The sequence below is a fragment of the Hyperoodon ampullatus genome (assembly GCF_949752795.1).
Source record: "Hyperoodon ampullatus genome assembly, chromosome: 1".
In the NCBI taxonomy this organism is placed as follows: Eukaryota; Metazoa; Chordata; class Mammalia; order Artiodactyla; family Ziphiidae; genus Hyperoodon; species Hyperoodon ampullatus.
The window spans coordinates 14,492,611-14,514,890 of NC_136914.1; the positions used below are offsets into that span (position 1 = coordinate 14,492,611).

The following is a 22,280-nucleotide window of genomic DNA, read 5'->3' on the forward strand; positions in this document are numbered from 1 at the left end:
AAAAGGCACAAAAATTAGAGCCCTTATTATCAAGGCTACAGTCTCAGATTTACTCAACCCCAGCCAGATATTAAAACATCACAGGCCCTAGCAATCTTCTGTTACCCAGAGGCCTTGACAAAAATGAAGAGCCACATGACCAGATAAAAATAGTATCTAAAATCACATATCATTTTGGATTTACTTAAGAAATATCCTTATCATTATTTTAAATACGTATAGGACAGTTTTAGTTAAATTTACTTAGATCAAAGTTTAGACACATTGCCTGAAAAATTAGAAGATTAAAAAAAAACAGAGCTGAAAGATTTGAAGCCAATTTTTCTCTTTCTTTTTTTCTTATGAAGTCTATAAAGCATTCAACGGCACTTGAGACTGGGCCTGTCCCAAAGTGTTAGCTGTCCACCAAAATCTGTTCTCTCCTTTTCCACAGTAACAGAGCTGTAGCTGGAAACACACTCAGCCAGAGTATACCCCACCCACACTCCTGTGGAGTTAGGGATGGTCATCTGAAGAAACGCTTGCAGAGGAATGTCAAAACTATTTATTGTGTGCCATTTCCAGGTCTGGGCTTAAGGCTCTTGACATCCTTCCTCCGTGTTTTGGTTTCTTCTCTGTCCCACTGGATTAAAACCTAGGCATGGAGAAGACCTGGCATGATGATGAGTGGCAGCTAAGACTGATGGTGATGTGAGAAAGAAATCAAAGACTGTGTTCTTCAACCAGGTGTACTGTTGGGTCTCTTTGTTAGAACAGTTTAGCCCTCACTCTAATGAATATATCATTGAACATTCCGAAGTCCTCCAAAGGGGATTCCAGTTTCCAATGAAATCCTCTCCTGCTAGTGCCCTCTGTGACTGGGGAGGAGGGAAAGAGCATCGGGGGGTTCCTAGTGGAATGCAGAGCAGGGCCGAATTCCAACAAAAGGGAAAAGAGCGGCTCTGAGTTCTACAGAACAAGAATGCCATGCAGATTTGCAAGAAAATATTCATCTAAAACAAGAAACTATTGATTGAAGATTTACAAACAGCTGTAGTTAAGACAAACAGCTAAAAAAAAAAGGAAAACAGACCTTTTAGTGAAGAAGAATTAAATCATTAGAAATTCAAGAGTTCTTCCACTGCTGGGTGTGTGACTTTGGATCTATAACTAACCCACTGTGGCCTCCGTTTCCTCATCTGCAAATGAGAGACTTTGATAGGGGATGGACCTTTGAAAGGAAAGAATTTTGTTGTGCTCGGAATATGTTAGTTAGCTAATAAATACTTATTCAAAGGACAAATCACCTAAATCATAACTCTTTCTGTAAACTTGGATTTTTATACAGACTTAAGTATATATCCATATTAAAGAATCATTAGCATAATTTTCACTTATATGAAGGATACCAGTAAATAGTGTTACACTGAAATACAGTGTTAACACCAGTTACAACATTCCACGTGAAAAATTCTTATCCTTAGAACACAGAAGCCAAAGTTTCCAAGAAAAATATTAAGACCATTTTTTTTTTGCCTTTAATGTGGGTTGATCATTTGAATCCTCTCAATCTTAGCCCACAGTCTTTAAAGGCAAAGGGAGACCGCTGACTTGTTATACTGACAGAACCTGTTCAGAACCTCTATTACACTGACCTTTATTACACCTGACCTTTGATTTAATGTAAGGGGGCCCTGACCCTAATTTTAAAGACTCAACTAAATCTACTTTATTAGAACTGATGCAGGGTTATTATCATGATCACCACTGTACAGCAAATCTCAATGAAGATCTCTAAATCATAAGCACAGGACAAAACACCAAATTAAATACAGTATCCTCCCCATGATTTATGCACGAATGAGTGCCAAAAGATCATAGTTTTAAAAGCCTAACAGCAGCCCAAGAGATACTGGGTGACGGTTAAAATCTGAACTTTTACAGCTTTTGTAAGACAGAGTTCACTGTGAAGCGCTGAGGTAACAGTAGGCTGAGAGTGATGTCAACGTTAATTCATGATTTAAAAATAAAATGTCAAACGAAACCAAGAATTATTTGGAAAGGATGAATCACAGTAATATTTGCATTAATTTTAAGAGCAGGTTTTATTTCGAAATTTTGAAATACCAACTAAGCCTCTGGAACTGAAGGATGAGGAAAGACCAGGGAAAGCCTCTGCTGCCCCCTTGCTCCCCCAACCCTTCCCCTCACTTTCCCTTTGCACTCAGTTCGGTGCTTTTGAGGAAGGACCTTGAAACAGAAAGGGAGACACTGGGTTGACTGGTGAGAAGATGGGCCTGAGCTCTGCATCTCTCTCCCCCAACAGTGAGGCTTCCAGAAAAATTTTCACACCATGGAGAGGGAAATAGAAAATACAGCTAGCTAGCAATAACTAAAATATCTCCCTGAGTGAATTGTTTGTATTTCTCACATGAAAGGCATAATGTTGTAACTGGCTAAGTTCTGAATATATGATGAGTTCTGCATGAAACGCCTGACGGATTATTTTCCACGCGTCTGTGACAATTCCACCACTGACATCAAAGGCCAGCATAAGTAGTTCTTAGCGAGGGCAGCAAAACCAAGGCCACAGGGTTGGACGATTAAGGGTAGAATTGGCGGCACTCCCCTCCTTGTAACTGGGGAAATTTTCTAGGATCAGATATATGCACACTTTTTGACCAGGGCCCACTGTAAGAAAATATATTCTATTAGATTTCATTAAAAAAAAAAAACAACCACCGTTAAAATCCATTAAAATGATTTCATGAGCCACTAATGGGTCACGATCCGCAGTTTGAAAAACAGAATTTTAGGTGCCATCTAGAGGATAGAGTTGGGAATCAGAGAGATAAAGTGTCTCCATTTTCAACTTTATTTTCAGCCATAACGGACATCACTTAGGTGTACTTTTAGTACCTCATCTTGGATGAAATTACAAGAAAAACAGTGACTTATTACCATCTCTCTGTTGGATAATAAATTAATAAAGAGAAAGAATATACTGGAGTTGCTTTCCACAGAGGAATTTTTTTGGAGGAAACATGCTGTAAGGTTTATGCACTACATATGTGAAACATTGTATGTGTACTACATATAATATGAAACATTCAAATAAAGAGTGTCTATTGACTCTGCAATTCCACTTCCAGGAATTTGTACTAAAGAATTACGTGAGCAAGTGTACAAAAAAATAAGTACAAGAATATTCACTGCAGCAAAAAACTGGAAACAGTCTAAAAGTCCTTTGATAGGAGATTGTTTAATTATAATTATGCTACATTCATACAGTTATATGTTATGTAACTGCTAAAAATAATAATTCATATCCATATATAGTAACATGGGGACTTTTACTCCCTAAGTTACAAATTTCTGTTTTAATTTTCTAACTTAATTATGTAATTGGAAATATATTTTTTAATAGAAAAAAAGAGAAAATCAAACCCTGTCCTGAATTTAAAGTTTAACTCTGACATCTTTAACAATTAATGATATACAGTGAAGAAAACACTTCTAAGCACTACTGGAATCCTCTTCGTAATAAATAGAAAAAAAGTTAACGTTAAAGTGGCTATTTATTTACGTCTTTCTGAAGATACATTGACTTAGTGATGATGAAAGAAAAGTTAATGGTGATTTAGTTACTTTTCTCAGAATAGCTGATTTTTTAAAGTTTTTGAAAAAGAATGAATATTTGTGTCCTACCATGTTTAGCTTTGTATAAACTCATTTTCTATGTTTTTCCACTCCTCCATCCATTTTCAGCTCCCTATTTTTTGAGTTGGGTACAATATGGCCAATTAACACGTAGAATAGCTACCTAATAAGTACAAATGCATTGTGCTTGGAGCTGGTATAACATAAGGTCCCTGTTTACAATGGAATACCAATCTAACAACATTCAACTATTAACGGCATGCAAAGCTTACTAGCACAGTTAGGGACACATAGCAAATGTTAGTCATTTTATTAGGTAGCACAGTAAACATTATGTTTATAATAAATTACGGGAATAATAGGCAGTAAAAGTTTAGGCACTCTGAGAAGAATCAAGTATTTCTATTTCTTTTCCATCCTACACATTTACTGATACACTGCCACCTTCCCTCCCTATCCTAATCCTTATCACTGCTGAATAAAATGTCTGCATTTTGCCTCCAGGGACATTTGGCAAATGTCTGAAGACATTTTCATCTGTCACAACTGGCAGGTGGTCCTACTGGCATCTAGTGGGTAGAGATCAGAAATGCTGCTAAACATCCTATAATGCACAAGATGGCCCCTCACAATAAAGAAATATCCGACCCCAAATGCCAATAGTGCCAAGGAGGAGAAACCTAGTTGCATGTCATGATAGTATGCTGGTTCACATGGAGAAAGAATTAAACTTTACTGACTCCCTCCCATGAGTAAGGAATTAGAGATAGTGCTTCATATATTTCAGTTAATTCTCACAATATTCCTGAGAACACTGAGGTTTAGAGAGAAGAAGCCATTCGCTCAGGTTGATAAGAGTAATGCTGGCTACTCTGACTCCACGGACTATGATTCGAATATCACTTGTCTAAGAGGCAGAATTGATTTTCCTTCTGGACTCACAACTTTATTTTAATACAGCATCTTTGCTCTAGGTCTCCTGAATGTTCAGGCTGGAGGCAGTCTACCCATAGCATAGCCTGAAAAGCAGAACAGTACTGTGACAATACACAAAACTTAAGGGAGTTTTTCCTGAGACAATCAAATGTGAAGTTAAAAATATGAAACAACGTTAATGCAAGTGGTAGTTGCTTTTTGTTTTGTTTTGTTTTAAATGTCTCCATTGATCAAGTTCAAAGGATAGAAAGAGAATAAAGAGATTCTCTCTGAAAGCTGCCCATAGAAAATACCACACTCACTAATGGTATGATAAAAGTACGTAGTACATATTTAAAATTAAGGTATATTGAAATGCTCCTTGAATGCTTTCATTAGTTTAGTCATTCATTAAAAAAATACTGAAACTACTATGTGTCAGTTACCAAAGATACCAAAGTACACATGAGTGACGCAGTACCTGTACTCACAGAGCTAACAGTTGTGATAGACTGAAAGCAATGGCCAAAAATTCTTTGCAACTCCACCTGACAAGAGGAAAAATCTATTTCTCCATCCCTTGAATCTTGGCAGGGCTGTAACTTACTTACTCTGACCAACAGAGTGAGATAGAAGGGTGAGTTTTAAATGCAGACTTCAAGAGGCCTTGCAATGACCAATAATTCTATTCTCTTGGAACACAGGTGCCATGTGAATAAGCCTGGGCCAGCCCACTGGAGGAGGAGAGGCCACATGGAGCAGTGAGGGGAAGTCCTAGCTGAGGGTCCGCTGGACCACACAGCACCTGCTGAGCAGCCAAAAGACTTCAGAGATCCCCAGAGCCAGGCGAGACCAGATGACCTAGACAGCCTCCCGAACTGGGAGAAATAACAAATGTTTGTTTCTTAGTTAGCTTTGTGGTGATTTTTTATGTAGCAAAAGCCAACTAATACAACAGTTTAGTAAGTAGGAAGACAGGCAAAAACAATGCAACACGGTAAGTGTCATGGGAAATGGCAGGCATGTGGGGCATGGGTTAGATATCTTGGTGATTCAATAGTTACACTTTCTTTGTTAGGGTCCTATTTAGAACACCCTTTGTACTCATTTTTACTTTACTGGCCTATTCAGTTTCCAGCTGAACAAAAGAAACAAGGACAAGAGGCAAAACCACCATGGTATAAACAGAAATAAAATTAGTACTGTTAAAACCTTCAAAATATAAATATTAATAAATTGCTGCTAGCTTTAAGCAGTGATACCATTATAAAACAATAATGTTTTTAATCCTTTCAACTCCCTACTATCTAACACCAAATTCATCATTCCTATGGCAACGGGCCCCATTGCTGACTTTCCAGGTTTTGCCAATATATCATTCTCTCATGTACTCAGAGCCAAAAATTCAGTCAACTTTTTCTCCTTTTCCCTCTACTTATTTCACACCCATCCAGTCAATAATCAATTTCTGTTGATCTTTTCTTTGTATTACTTCTTTTATCTGCCCCTCCTTTGCACTTTCCTTTCACTGTTACACCCTAGTTAAACATTCGTTGCCTTACCTCTGAATAACAATAATGGCCTCCATACTGTTCTCCTTTACTGTGGTATTTCTCCTTCCTTAAGCCTCTTTCACATTATTGCCACATTACTTACAAGACAAAGTCGAAAGCCCTCAACCATTCACCATATTATACTATAAGCATCACCTTAACAGGCTCTTAATGCTTAATAGGTGATTTTTTCATATATGCTGAGTGGTTGAGGGCTTTCCACTATGTCCTAATACTACATCCTAACCAAAACCTTCTACAAGAGGCAGACTGATCATTCAAAAAGGCCTTACTCATTTGCATCTTGTATATTTATTCACAGTATGCCCTGCATCCTAAAATGCCATCTTTCCTACTTAAATATTACGCAGTCCTCAAGCCTCTACTGAAATCCAACATTTGCCAAGACACCCTGTATTTCCTCTGTAACCTACAGCTTTAAAGTCCACATAAGGGCTATAATACTTCTGTGTATTGATGACTGCACACTCAACAACGTACTGTTCTACTGCAATTTAACTTTATATATTTATCATCTTTTTAACTGGATATAGATGCCTAAAAATAGAGTTTTACTTCTTTGAATCGCCAAATTACTAAATAAGTACTTTAAAAAAAATTACCTTTGCATTAATGGTAAGAAACAGTGCAATTCCAGATTTGTCCAAATGTGGACTTTTAGTTTCAGTCATGACAGTAACAATTATTGAACTTGCCCCACTGCCATACTCAAATGTAAAGCTATACAAAATACTTGAAGCAATAATTTAAGACACTGGACAAGAGACAGTATAAGGCTGTATACCACAAGAGAATGGAAATACTTGAGGTGTGTTCCAAACTCAGTTTTTGACTGAGGGCACGTTCCAAACTATGACACAAGGACGCAGAGCCCAAATAGAGAGCAGCAATCTCACAGGGGAGAGTATCAGAAAGGAGAGATACACAGGGAAGGAGGCTCATAAATCTCCATAGGGATCACTTCTGGGCATTGGCCAAATATGAAACTGTGATAGTGCAGAACAAGATTCTGCAAAGCCTACTAGAAAACAGCTGCTGGGGATCCAAATCCAGGGACAGTGGGGAACAATGATAAGCTGAATTGAGATTCCAGAAGTTCCTGGAACTTCTGAGAGACACTGAAGTTCTAATCATCTAGGGTGAAGAGACATCACTTAACAATCTTAACATTCACTTGTGACCTCAGAAGACCATGCAATGGGAGTAAAGGATATACCCTAGAATAAGGGCTACTCTAAACTCATCTTAATAAAACCATGTGATCCACCAATAAATTTATTGCCCGTTACAACAAAATTCAACAGTCTTTAACAGAAAACAAAGATCCATACTCTCTAGAATGGGGTATTCACAATGTACAACAAAAAATGACAAAACATGCAAAGAAGTAGGAAAATATGACTCAGAAGAAAAAATATGACACAAATGATGAAATTAGCAGCCAATGCCTTTAAAACTGCCAATAGTAATATGTTCAAGAATGTAAAAGGAAATATGGATATAATGGATAAACAGATAGGAGATCTCAGCAGAGAAAAGAAAACTATTAAAAAAGAAAAATAACCAATGGAAAATTCTAGACTGAAATGAAATTTCACTAGGTGTACTTATTAACACATTGAGCAATGTAGAAGGATCAATAAACTTGAATAATGGCCAATAAAAACTATTCAGGGCTTCCCTGGTGGCGCCGTGGTTGAGAGTCCGCCTGCCGATGCAGGGGATGAGGGTTCGTGCCCTGGTCCGGGAAGATTCCACATGCCGCGGAGCGGCTGGGCCCGTGAGCCATGGCCGTTGAGCCTGCGCGTCCGGAGCCTGTGCTCCGCAACGGGAGAGGTCACAACAGTGAGAGGCCCGCGTATCGCAAAAAAAAAAAAAAAAAAAAACTATTCAAGTGAAGCACAGAGAAAAAAGGCATAAAGAAATTAAGACACCTTCAGTGACTTATGAGACAACATGAAGTGGTCTTACATATGTATAATTTAGAATCCCAGAAAGAGAGAGAAGAGAAAAAAAATATTTGAAGAAATAATGGTGGAGAATTTTCCAAACTTGATTAAAAAAAAAAAAATCAACCCATGACCCAAGAATCTCAAAGAAACCCATGTTGGATAAACACAAATAAAACCACAGTTAGTCATATTACAGCCATACTGTGAAAAACTAATGATAAGGAAAAAAAAAAAATCCTAAAACCATCCAGGGACAAGGGGAAACAATGATAAGTATGATGGCTGACTTCTCATCAGAAACAATGATGAAAGTGCTGAAAGGAAAAAACTGAATCAGTGAACAATTCTATATTCAGCAAAAATATCCTTTAAAAATAAAAAGTGAAATTGACATTTTTCAAAGAGACAAGAGCTGAGAGAATGTGTAGTCAGCAGGTCTGCTAAAAGATATGTTAAAGAAAGTTCTCCATGCTGAAGGGAAATGGTACTAGATAGAAACTTGGACCTACATGAAAGAATAAGAAACACTGTTATATATTCTTATATAACAGAATAAGAGGTGATGAATATGTGGGTAAGTATAAGACTTTTTTCTTGTTTGTTACTCAAGAGAAACATTACAATAAATTTTGCGGTTTATAACCTATGCAGAAGTAAACTGTATAACAATAACAACACAGAGGAAGGGAAGAGGACAAATGGAAGTAAAACACTATCAAATTCTTACACTATATATGACATGTTATGGTATTAATTCATGGTAGACTCAAGGATGCATATTATAATCCCTAAAGCAACCACTTAAAAAAACAGCCGATGAAGGACATAAAATGGAATTTAAAAAGTAAACTTGGTTTATTCAAAAGATGGCAGGAAAGGAGGAAAAAATGATTAAACAACAGAAGGTACAAATGGATAACAATTACCAAGATAGTAGGCTTAAACCCAACCATATCAATAATTACATTAAAAAGAAATAGACTGAAGTCACCCATAAAAAAGTAGAGATGGTCAGATTGGACACAAAAGCAAGACTCAGGTATATGCTTTTCATAAGAATTACACTTTAATATTAAAGACTGAGCTAGTCTCAAAGTATAAAGATGGAAAGTTATACCAGTTACACCATGGAAATACTAAATATAAGAAAGCAGGCTATACTAAAATATCATATACAGTACACTTCAAGAGAATGATTGCCAGGGACAAAGAGGAACATTTCATAAGAATGAAGGGTCAAATCATCATGGAGAAATAATGATCATAATGTGTATGTACATATTAACAGAGCTTCAAGATGCATGAAGTAAAAAGTAGAAGAACTAAAGGAAGTAGAAATATCCACAATTATAGTTAAGATTTTTAACACTCTTCTCTCCATAACTGATAAAAGCAAATCAAGAGAACATCAGTAATTTTCATAGAAAATTAAGGAACAACACCATCAACCAAATTAACCTAAGTGCATATACAGAACATTCCACCAATGACTGCAGACTACACATTCTTTTCAAGTGCATGTGGAACATTCACCAAGATAAGACTATATGTTGGACCACAAAACAAGTCTCAATAAATTTCAAAGAAGTGAAAACATATAAAATATATTATCCAAACACAATGAAATTAAAAACCAAGACTAGAAAGATACCCAGAAAATCCTCAAACATATATGATTAAGTCAGGTATTAAACTGGGTGTGTGCCTCTTAGAATCAATAAACATAGTAAATATAACTTCATTACCCTGTATGAAAGAAGCATCTAAATTCTTGCTGTACCTTGTCCACTGTAACCATGGAGGACAAGGATTTTTTAAGAGAAGTGATTAGAATGCATTCTAATGCTTTCTATAAGAATCAAATCTTTGCCTATGGTGTTTTCTTAATCACAGATGACTGAAATTTATAGGATCAAAATATATTTTGGACATTTTCTAACCATATTATAATTGTCACGTATATCAAATGGCAGATTCCATTCTAAGTAACATTTTTTTTGTTTACACTATAGTAGGATAAAATCTGGTGAATATAAATTTGTGTATCTAGAAAAGTTCTCTAAAGATTTATAGTAAATTAGCTAAACCTTTACATGTTAGAACTGATGTCACTCGTGGGAGACTGCTGCCTTCCACTTCCATATAAAAACCAATTCAATACACCTACTCAAAGTTTGAGGTCTTTCACTAAGGTGGCATTCAAAAGGGATTTGACTTACTGGACCTTGTTCTGAACTTTTTGCTTCCACATTTCTACTTCTACAGACTTCTTCCTCCCTAAAACTAGAGTACGATGGTGGGGGAGGATGTATGAATAGGCACAGCACAGAGGCTTTTCAGGGCAGTTAAACATACTCTTGTATGATAACCATAACGATGGATACATGTAATTATACATTTGTCTAAACCCACAGAATGCACACCACCAAGAATGAACTGCAGTGTAAACTCTGGATTTTGGGTGATTATGATGTGTCAATGTTGGTTCATCCATTGCAACAAACACACTGTTGTGGTCGGGGAACTCTGATAACAGGGGAGACTATGCATGTGTGGGGGAGGGAGTATACGGTAAATCTCTGTAATTTCCCCTCAATTTTGCTGTGAACCTTAAACTGCTCTAAAAAAAATAGTCGTAATAAAAAAATAGAGTATGACCAAATTTTAATTTCATGTCTGATCTTTGTCTTGAGGACCAATTTGGAGTATTTGTATTTTCAGATTGAGGAGGAGGAGACCTCGTGGATTATGAATTAGAGATTAATATACCTTTTTTTTTTTTGGCCATGCTGCGTGGCACGCAGTATCTTAGTTCCCCCACCAGGGATCAAACTTGTGCCCCTTGCAATGGAAGCGTGGAGCCCTAACTACTGGACAGCCAGGGATTTCCCAAGAGATTAATATTCTTTTGATCAAACATAGAGAAACTGATCACATTCTCTTAAACCTGAATATGATGACTTTAGTATGGATTTTCATTTTTACTAATTCTACAATATCAATAAAAATGTATCCTTTATGTTTTAAGAGAAAATGATTCATCATGTGGACCAGCAATACTTGGTTCTATGTATGTGGTGACAACTGGCCTGGAGGGAGAAAATGGTTTCCTTGAAGAAAGAATCACAACAAGCTTCCGATTACATACACACATAAATAATAATTTGCAAGCATCAAAATTAGGCCTTATACAGAGGACCGATCAGTCCTTAATCTAGATATGAAGGCCTTTTCACAATGACCACGCCTATAGGTAAAGCCTTCAATATATGCAGATGTCAATGTACTGGGTTGGCCAAAAGGTGCCTTCGGTTTTTAAGTAAAAATAAAAGACACATTTTTCATTTGCACCAAGAACTTTACCGAGCAACGTATTACCCTTTTGTTCCACTATCTTCTGCATTTTTCAGGCAGCTTCATAATTCCATCTTCCCAAAACTTTTTCTCTTTTTGAGCGAAGAACTGATCCAGTGCCTTTTACAGTCTTCCAGGGAATTGAAATTTTTTCCATTAAGAGAATTTTGTAAAGACCGAAATAAACGGAAATCTGAAGGTGTAATGTCTGGTGAATACGACGGATGAATCAGAACTTCCCAGCCAAGCCGTAACAGTTTTTGCCTGGTCATCAAAGAAACATGCGGTCTTGCGTTATCCTGATGGAAGATTATGTGTTTTCTGTTGACTAATTCCAGATGCTTTTTGTCAACTGCTGCTTTCAGTTGGTCTAATTGGGAGCAGTCCTTGTTGGAATTAATCGTTTGGTTTTCCAGAAGGAGCTCATAATAGAGGACTCCCTTCCAATCCCACCATATATACAACTTCACCTTCTCTGGATGAAGACCTGCCTTTGGTGTGGTTGGTGGTGTTCATTTCACTTGCCCCACGATCTCTTCCATTCCACATTATTGTACAGTATAGACTTGTCGTTGCCCATCACAAGTTGTTTTAAAAATGGAACGTTTTCATTACGTTTAAGAAGAGAATCGCATGTGGAAATATGGTCAAGAGGTTTTTTTCCACTCAACTTACGTGGAACCCAAACATCAAAGCGATTAACATAACCGAGCTGGTGCAAATCATTTTCAACACTTGATTTGGATATTTTGAGTAGGTCGGCTATCTTCCACGTGGTATAATGTTGATTGTTCTCAATTAATGTCTCGATTTGATCGCTATCAACTTCAACTGGTCTACCCGACCACAGAGCATTGTCCAGCAAGAAATCTCCAGCACGAAACTTCGCAAACCACTTTAGACATGTTCGATCAGTCACAGCACCTTCTCCATATACTGCACAAATCTTTTTTTGTTTCAATTGCGTTTTTACCTTTCTTGAAATAATAACGCATAATAGGCCGAAAATGTTGCTTTTTTCTTTCCACCTTCAATATTAAAATGGCTACACAAAAATTCACCAATTTTGGGCTTCCCTGGAGGCGCAGTGGTTAAGAATCCGCCTGCCAATGCAGGGGACACGGGTTCGATCCCTGGTCCAGGAAGATCCCACATGCCGCGGAGCAACTAAGCCCGTGCGCCACAACTGCTGAGCCTGTGTTTTAGAGCCTGTGCTCCACAACAAGAGAAGCCACTACAATGAGAAGCCTGCGTGCAGCAACGAAGACGCCATGCAGCCAAAAATAAATAAATAAATTTATATTAAAAAAAAATTCACCAATTTTGATCTTTTTTTTTTTACATGCACGCTGATATGACAGCTGTCACATACAATCTATTGTACAATCTATACATCAATTCTGATGCGAATGCTTCTTTCTCCCATGTCTCTTTGTCACTGATCTTACCTGCTCGGCAATAAACAAAATATCTACTCAAACTCATAAATGATAAATTAATGTAAAAATTTGATTTTTAAATATTTTCACTTACATATTTTGTTCGGTGAGGAAAATCTGAAATAAGCTGCCCTTAGGGCTTTTAACAATAGGAGAGTTAGTTCCTACTTGTGTAAAGCTCATTATTAGCACCTTGAAGTAATGAATTCATTCAGTCAACTCTTGATTGTTATGCAGATAAATGTGAGTCACGGAATCAACATTTACGTAATCCAAAAGTCATTAGTGAAACCTTTTAAATGAGACTGAAGGGTAGGAATCTTGACTAAGAAGGGGCAGAAATGGGGCTTTTGCTGTGCTGGTTACGTTCTATTTAATGTTAAGTGTGTTCACTTTGAGATAATTCATTAAAGCCATAATCTTACGATTTGTGTCCTTTTTTGGTTATGTGATTCTTCAATTTTAAAAAGACTAATATAAAAAGAAAATATTTTAAACTGAAAACATTAAATGATCTAATTAGCTCCATGAAATTATGGATTTGTCTTGTTCAGCACTGTATTCCCAGTGTCTAGAACCTGGCACACAGGAAGGACTCAACATGTATTCAAATAAGTTAACGGTTAAAAAAAAAAAATCCTACTATGCAAAAGTACAAGAGCTTACGTAAAGAGCAAAGTTTCCCCACACCACCTCCCAACCCCAATCCTGCTTTTCCAAGTGATCAACTTTTTAACACTCTTAACTGTCTCTTTTTGGTTTTCCTGGGGGTTCTTTTCATATCCCTAAATACTATGTTTATATCTTTTTTCTTAATTGATCAATTTTAGACATTGTGTTCTTGCTATGACAGATGAGGATTCAGCTCATACGACTACCACTTCCCTATCTTCTTCCTCCAAATATAATTATAATTAGTGAGACCCTGAAGCAATTTACAATCAAAATGCTGAATTTTATATTCAATTTCTGTATCATGTGTGCCTTAAACTGCTTTGGAGATATGAACATGAGTTCATAGTAGAGAATGATTAATAACGAAAAGATGCAACCCCAGAAACACCTGGACGTCAGAAAGAAGCTAGACTGGGACCATAAATGATAACTTATAATCCAAAAATGGACAGTTCCTCATATTATCATATTGATAATCAAGAACTGTCTTTGTACTTTCTTACATGAATTTTCCTTAAGTTGACCTATCTCAATATGGCAAGAAAATCTGAAGTCTTCCAAATAACACTATTATATCAAAGCAACAAATAATTTTAGAGGGAGATGCTCATTTAGTCTGTCTCATTTTTTTTTTTAAGGGAGAAAATGAGACCCAGAGAAGTTAATTAACTTGCCCAGAGTCACATAGCTTAATCAACAGCAGTCTATCAATATTTTGTCTAGTTATTTACTTATTCATTTGGCAAACTTACTGGGTGCTGTGCTGATAAAAAGTAAGATAAAATCCCTTCCCTCAAGATATTTTCTGTCTAGAAAGCATAAGAAGTCAAGAGCCCATGGACTGGGAGCACATAGATCTTTATGGGAAGGTCAGGGAGAATGGACAGAGAAATTGTGATGTGTACACCATGCCTGAAGGTTGAGTAGTCAGCACAATGGCTAGGAAGGAGAGCACACTCCTCACACAGGGAATGCACATGCAGAGGCATTCAAAGTGAGAAAATATGGCAGATAGGAACTGAAAATTGATATGGATGACTTGAGAAACAGGGGGTGGGTGAGGAGCAAGGGTGGGAGGTGAGGTGTGCAGGAATCAGCTTGTAAAGACAATGGAGACATTTCAGAAATATAAAGATCGTGATGTGATCAGATCTGCACTTTAGAAAGCTGACTTTTATGCTGGAATGAAGGATGGAAGAGAAGCAGGAGATTATGCATCAGGAGCGAATCAAAAACATGAAAGCTAGAAATTCAATGAGGAAGGGATGAATTCTGGAGATGAGAGGAGGCTGAATTGATAGAATTTGGTGATGGACTGGAGGAGATAAGTGAGTATGCATGAAGAATGGGTTTCTAGATTTCTGGCATGGGAAACCTACTGAATGGACCACAGTGGGCTAACAACTGTATCCCCTAAATGTGCTGGGAGGAGCAATTTGGTGGGTGGGAATGATGATAAATTCGATATTGGCATACTGACGGGGACATCCATGTAATGATACTTAAGTGCCTCAGCAATAAAATTATTGTTTTCTGTGGCTTGCAGAATGAATGGACTCCTTCAGTTTAACACATATTTACTACGTACAGCAAAACTGCCCCCCCCGAGTCATCCATCTATTTCAACTTGGACTAATTCCTATTTGGCTATTATGTTAGACTTTTCAAGAGAAATAGGATACTTTCCCTGCCCATCATAAAAAAGCACTTCAAAGTAAATGACTGATAAGGCAATGTTTTAAAATAGGAAGTATTAAATTTTTCCAAGGTGTGCTTGTTACATTTAGTTAAATGTCTGAAACGGGAAACTGGGTAAACACATGGATAAACGATAAAGACATTATATCAAATAAATGCTATGATATAGCAGCAGAGCAAGGAAGTGCATTTAACTGTTATCAGATACCACGCTTTTGATTTTATAATTTCCCAAGTGTACCGAGGTCTGCTTAACACAACTGACTTAAGAATGTGGGGGGAATGACTATTGATTTCAATTAATCAAAAGTAGGATACGCCACAGTGAAATGTCCACAAAACAGTTCTATTCAAGGACAACCTCTCACTCCTTTCATTATGACCCTCCTCTTCTCATCCATGATATACAGAAGTTATCCTTTTCTCTGAATTGATTCACTTTCTAGATTATTTTTCTTTTCCACATTCAAGTCAAAAACAAAGTTCAAGACCTGATTTTATAGAGAACTCTCCCCTAAAACTTTATCTATGCTTTCATTATCCTTTGTTTTGGCCAAAGTTTTCAACATTAAATTTAACTTTTAGTCTTTACCTTCGTGTTTCTTCCTTTCTACCTTAAATGTCCTCTGTATGAACAGCCATTCATACTCCTTCCATCCTTCCACATTGTCTTTAACTTTATAAATCATACAGGTGGCTTATATTATTCAGAGAGCATTATACTAGATGCTGTAACTTTTTAGGGATTCTTTTCCTCTGACCTCACAACCACACCTAGCCCCCATTGAAAAGAAAAATACACTTTATAAATCAAGTCTTAATGATCAAACACCAATAAATGGTTATATCTTAGAAAATAAACCTATACCTAAGTTAAGAACTGGTAGATAAAGTTCTTCAAACATCAATAAAACATAAGTCAGGGATTCATGTTAAAACACTAAAAAAAAAAAAAGTCATTCTCTCCATTCCTAAAATTCTTGTCTTAGAAGGCATATTTTCCAGGACAATTAAGCAATTTATTTTCACTATTTAAATGAACTGCAGGCTTGAACCAAGAACTGATGAATAGGTAGATTGATTAGGGAATTTGTCATCACTTCTAATTTATCTTTTTTCAAGCTTAATATTATTAGAATTGATTTCTGGAGATAAAAATGAAGGATACATATGCCCCGACAGTGAAATATACTGTGATATGTTTAGTAAAACCACACAATAAATAATAATAAAAACGATAATTTTGTAAAATAACTGCTATTTTGACAAAATTCATTATAGTAATCAAGTTATTTATTTCATGTTAATTAAGCTCTCTCTATAGAGGTGTGCTTAACTTTATGTAGGTTTTGTATTTTTTTAATTCAAGTTAGCAAAAAAAAGAAAATCTCATGTACAAATGCTAATGAGCCTCATATATCAAAAGGCTTAAACCTAAGAAAAATCAAAAGCTTTATTTTCCAGTATGAAATGTTTGAATGGTCCATACATTTTTTGATTCACACAGTGAAGACTGGGACAACATTAGAGCTCTGTGTTTTCGTTTATGCCCAGAAGCTGTAGACTGAGCTGATTATGTAATGGAACACAGCAAAATTTATCGTTCTCTCCAAATCTTCTCACAGGGAAGCTATACGCAGAGTACTTGGATTATTTTATTATTCTAACTAACAAACACTGCTGCTATTCACTTTTCAGGGTACTTTTCAACAATGACAGCTTTACAATGTACTTGTTATATAAGTAAACATTTATTTTCTTCCTCAGTTTGTTGGCAGCAACAAAAATGATTATACATATATGTATTTGTAAACAACTTTTAAAATTAATTTTTAAAACTTGAATGTGTGTTTGTTAAGTGATTTGAAGAGAGGTCAGGGTCAGAACCAGAACTAATTAAGTCCAAAGCTGAGTGGACTGAAGTTAGGAGTTTTCAGTAAAATGATTCTGACTCTCCCTGAGGGTATGATACCAGGCCTGGGAGTGTTGGCATTGTACCCTTTTCCAGTGTAGATGGCATATTTCATTTCATAAATTGTGTCCACAGAGAATAAATGCTTAGATTCAGAGTTCCAAGGAAAATTTTCTGAAAATGCTACAAATAAGAAATAACGAACAAAACCCTCCTGTGATGAGGCCCCAGGTTTTATAGTGTTGCAAAATCATTAAAGTATGAAGGTGGAAAGTATAGTAAAGGTTGCCTGCTGGTTCCTGAGGTTTTCCAGCTATAAACTTTTCCCCCCAATTTTTTATAGGTCATAAGTATTTTATTCCTGATGTTATAAAATATTTTGTTTTAACTTTTTGATTGATTAATTTAGATAGGCTTTAACAATCTTTGGATTACAAAGCAGTGCTTGCAGCATCAGTCAGGTTCCATCAGTCAGAATTTTTTTCACAGCTTAAAGAAATCATCTATAGATTAAATTCATTAATATCTGTCAAAAGTATGGGTCAGAATAAAAGCTGGTTATAAGATTTTTGGCCTAATGGTGAAATGTAAGTGAACAGTAATAAGCCAATTTGTAGTAGGGAATTAAGCCATCCATTTCATTATTCTAATTTCAAAAACAGGCAACAAACCAAAGCAGATGAAACTTGTACTACTGATAATTAAATCTATTACTGCAAAAAATATAAAAGAATAACAATGAATTGATTTCTTAAAAAAATTTAAAATATGATAAAATTTTTAAATACAATGATATTTTTATGATTAATATTGTAAATTTAACAAATATTTTCATCCATAATCTACACTCTTGAAGAGTCTATACTCTTTAACAAATTACACTTTATATCACTTTTGTGTAAAACTGTTAGGGTTTAAATATTTTTATAGTGAAGCAGTGAGATTTCATTTCACAACTTATTTTCTGAACTATTAGCTGATATTCAAGGGTAGCCTCACCTGAAAATATGAAAGCATATTAATTTGCACCCAGGAACCCTCTCTAAAACAACAGAGACCAAAGGTATGAAACAAAGTCATCACTGAGAAAAGAATGCTACTTTTCTTCATCTAACAGTGAAGCACTGGGTACTCATTAATGAAATATTGCAAAGATAAGTGTCTTGGTAATATTACCCTAACTATTAACTCCACCAGATTATCTGGTTGCAAATATTAATTTTTTTTATTAAAAAATGTTCAAGGAGCCAAACTGACTTGCTAAACTATGTCACAAGTCCCAACTTTCCTCTCTGAAGATGAATGAATGCCTCTATCTTTAAAACCCTTAAGGTCTCCTAAGCAGTGACAGGGTCAACTCAAAGGGGTATGTATGCTTCTGATGATTTACCTGCTCACCTCCAAGAACACTGTAGGGGAATTCAGTATTTATGGGAGATACGAGAGAGCAAATGAGAAGCCATTCTCAGAAAGCAGGGTCAATTGCTTCAGTATGGTTTGCTGGTCACCAAGAAGGAGCTGCCAATTAACTCTGATCAGACATAAATGTAGATGTAGGAGCAACACATCTAAAAGTGTCCCCCAGCACGAAAATTCTGTTCCTTCTCCTCCTCCTTCTCTTCTTAAAACATAAAACGATCATGCCACCTTGTATGATTCATATTATAAACAGAAAACCAATCAGCCAAACGAAACAACCTTCCTACTAAAAGTAAGGGAAATTAATGAGAAATTTTGCATAGCCACTGATTCTTATATATCCACTCCTGTTAATGTGATTGCTGTTCAATCTGTAGACTAGAAGAGCATAACCTGAATATCTATTCTTATTGGTTAAACTAGTCGGCATTTCCAGATACATTTTCTGCTGCAGTCATTTCTATGCTCAGAACAGCACTTCTACTAATAGGTTCTAAAAAAGAAAAAGATATTTTGACTACTTTATCAAAAATCTATATAGAAACGCAGATATCATTTTTTAAATTGTTTTAAAATGTCAACTACTGTTCTTACTTCTCCCAAGTTCAAACTAATTGAAGGTTATGAAGTAACCACTTCCCCCAGAAGCCAGAACTTTCACCTCTTCTGAACAGGGGAATACCTCTCATAAATTAGGTAAAAAATAAGGGCTTGCTGATTGAATGATAGTCCAAGATTCCTGTGGCTGCCAATTCCTTATAAAGACCTTCCATCTACCACAGTGAGCAATCCCTGAAAGTCCAGGTAGTAACTTACTTCATCAATTATCTGGAAGTCTGAAAGCAGTGGTAAAAACAGCCTGCATAAATATTAGTTTCTCAACTAGCATCGATTTGTTCCAAGGAAGATGACGAGAAATGTGAGGACTGTGATCACTAAATCTAAAATTCTGTCTATTTCAGACTAATTGAGCTTTTACCAAGTGCAAGTCAGTCATTACAGATGATCTTGTTTAAAAGCAGTAAGAAGGAAGTGCAAAGATCAAAGGAGTGCTTACAAAGGGGAACAACTATTTTTGTACATATACTCCAGTATTTACTAGCGGGGTTTGAAAACCGGGCATTTATTCAGCCCATGTGAATGCCAACTGCAGAACACAAGATAAAATTGAAAGTTCAAAACAAATAGATTTTCAAATCACCACCAATCCCTCATTGGATTATATAGAACTTTCTTTAAAAAGTCTTTCAAACAAGGTTAGAAGAGGTTTTCTATTCACGGCAAGCAGTATTTCGGTCCAGTAGGCTGTGGCCCAGGAAGACATTTTATCTAAATAAGCTCCAGAGGGCTTTGAGGAGTTGCAGGTATCAATGTGGATGAGTAAGTTCAGGAGATCTCATGTTTCCATTTATCATATATGTTCTTCTCACTTTAGCAATTTAATTACATGATAAATTAATCTTTTTATTTCCTGTCTTCTCAAGTTCAGAAGCTCAAAAAGATACTCTGCTTTAAGTTATTTACATAACTTCTTTAGTGCATCCAACAGTAAAAGGATTCATCTCTAGAAAGCACAATGTTAAAATCAGGAAAACAGCATGCTTCAGCTGAGGGCTTTATTTTAATCAGATTCCCATTTAAAGTTTTAGCAACAGGAGTGCAATTTAAACTACTCAGGAATATTCAATTGAGGTATTTTGCCAGAAAAATAAGCACTGAACATCTTGATCCTAAGCTTTAGTGTTTACCAAAGATCACCAGTCTGTAGAAGAACATTTCTATGCCAGAGCCATTAAATGTTTTAGTAATACCACAGTCATTCTCTCAGATTATGGGCTTTATAACAAAATCTCTAAGTTAAATATAGTTATTTAGTTATCTGCAATACTGAAAAACCCTACTTAGCAAAGTCCATGAAAACCTCTTAAATCTTGATAATCAAAGCCAAGCAACCAACCAATCTTTGTACAAACAGATTTCCTAATTTACTACGGTAAATTAATGAGAAGTTTTATGTAGCCATTGATTCTTACACACCACTCCTGATAATGTGATTCCTGTTCAACCTACATACCAGAGGAGCATAATCTGAATATTTACTCTATTGGTTAAACTATCCTACATTTCCAGATACACTTTCTATTGGAGTCATCTCTCTGCTCAGAACAGCACGTCTACCAACAAGTTCTGAAGAAGCAAAAGATGGTATTTTGACTACTTTATCAAAAATGTATATGGAAGCTCAGATATTTTTTTAATTTATTATTTTAAAATGTCACGCTAGGCTTTGTTTATATCATTTTTGTTTTCGAGGTCATGCACAACACATGGTACCGTTGTCCAACTGTTTTACATAATCAGGGTGTCTAAAAAGTGCTCTAAGTGGGTAATTTCGCTCTCAAACGCCAGGCAGGCCCTGTAGGATCAGTACCAGGCCCTCCTTATCTTTTGAAAACTAAGGTACAGGTCCTATAGTAGGTGAGCATATCCTGTCCTGGTTGGTTGGGGTGTGTGTGCGTGTGTGTGTGTGTGTGTGTGTGTGAAGTGGGGGGCTTCTTTTGGAGGTAGGAGACCAGGAATAAGGCTGTCCGGTTCAATCTTGGGGAGCTGGGGAGGGCTTCCCAGCCCAGAGGACTGACATGCACTTCTGCTTTCATTTCGTGGAACGCCCTTAGGTGAAATCTGCTTCTGCACTGCACCAACCACCTTCCCCTCACTCCTCCGCGCCCAAGCGCCCCTCAGCCCTCAAGGCCCGACCCCCCGGCAGGGGCAGGGGAGGTGGGGATTAAAAAAAGTTTGCGCGAGTTCCCCCCCGCGCCGCGTTCCCGCCCCGCGGAGGGACGGGGGAGAAAGAACGGCCCGGGCGGGCAGCCGCGGCCCTCCGGCCGACCGGCCCGTGCTTAGTCCGGGGGTGCCTTTCCCCACCTCGCGCAGAGCCCATGCGCCTCTCCGCTACTGTCAACCTCTTCCTCCGGTCTAGCCGAACGGTTAGCGCAGGAATGAGGAAGTCCGAGCGGGGCCGGACGGGGTGCGGGGCGGGTGGGTGGCGGGAGTCGGGCCGCACTTCGCCGGCGCGGCCCCCGCTTGCCCGAGTCTGGCTTACCCTGCTGGCGGGTCCGCGCTCGGCCTCCCTGCGCCTGTGGCTCCCGCTCCGGGGCGGCGCGGGCCTGGGGGCCGGGGAAGGAAGAGGCGGCGGCCGACCGGAGCCGGAGCGGGTCGGCTCGGGTCCGGGCGGGCGCGCGGTCTCGCCGGGCCAGTCAGCGCCGCGCCATGGCCGCAGCGCGGGCGGAGGGAACGCCGGGCGCGCGGCTGCGGGACCACGGCGTCGCCGCCTTCCCGGCCGCGGCGGCTCCGGCCTGGGCTGCCCCGGGCTCTCGAGTGAGGCTGGCGGCGGGACGCTGGCCGAGGGTGGCGGCGAGAGGCCCGACCGACGGGAAGGGCAGGGGAAGCTGTCGTCGCGTCGCCGGGCCGCTCCGGTGGCGAAACCTCCTCTTCCTGCCCCGGCTCGCTGGTGCACTTCTCTCTCTTTCTCTCTCGCTCACTCTCTCACTTCCTGGCTGGAAATTCCCACTGACGTCGAGAGAGAAGACAGACAGACGGACACACGCGCGCACGCCGCGGGGGCGGGAGGTGGGGTCGCCGCCGGGGGTGGGGGAAGCCCGCACGCCTTGGGGGGGTGTGCCTTGCGCCCCCGGCCCGGCCT

The 22,280-nt window shown here is 38.1% G+C and overlaps 1 protein-coding gene across 1 annotated transcript in view; it reads right to left on the minus strand.

Annotated features, from left to right (window-relative positions):
• NFKB1 (nuclear factor kappa B subunit 1) overlaps nucleotides 1–21,803 on the minus strand; it is a 123,112-nt gene extending 101,309 nt beyond the window's left edge. The window contains exon 1 of the mRNA XM_079699748.1: nucleotides 21,681–21,803. The gene's annotated coding sequence lies outside the window, so the exon portion shown is untranslated. The remainder of the gene's footprint in view (nucleotides 1–21,680) is intronic.
• Nucleotides 21,804–22,280: the final 477 nt, after the last annotated feature.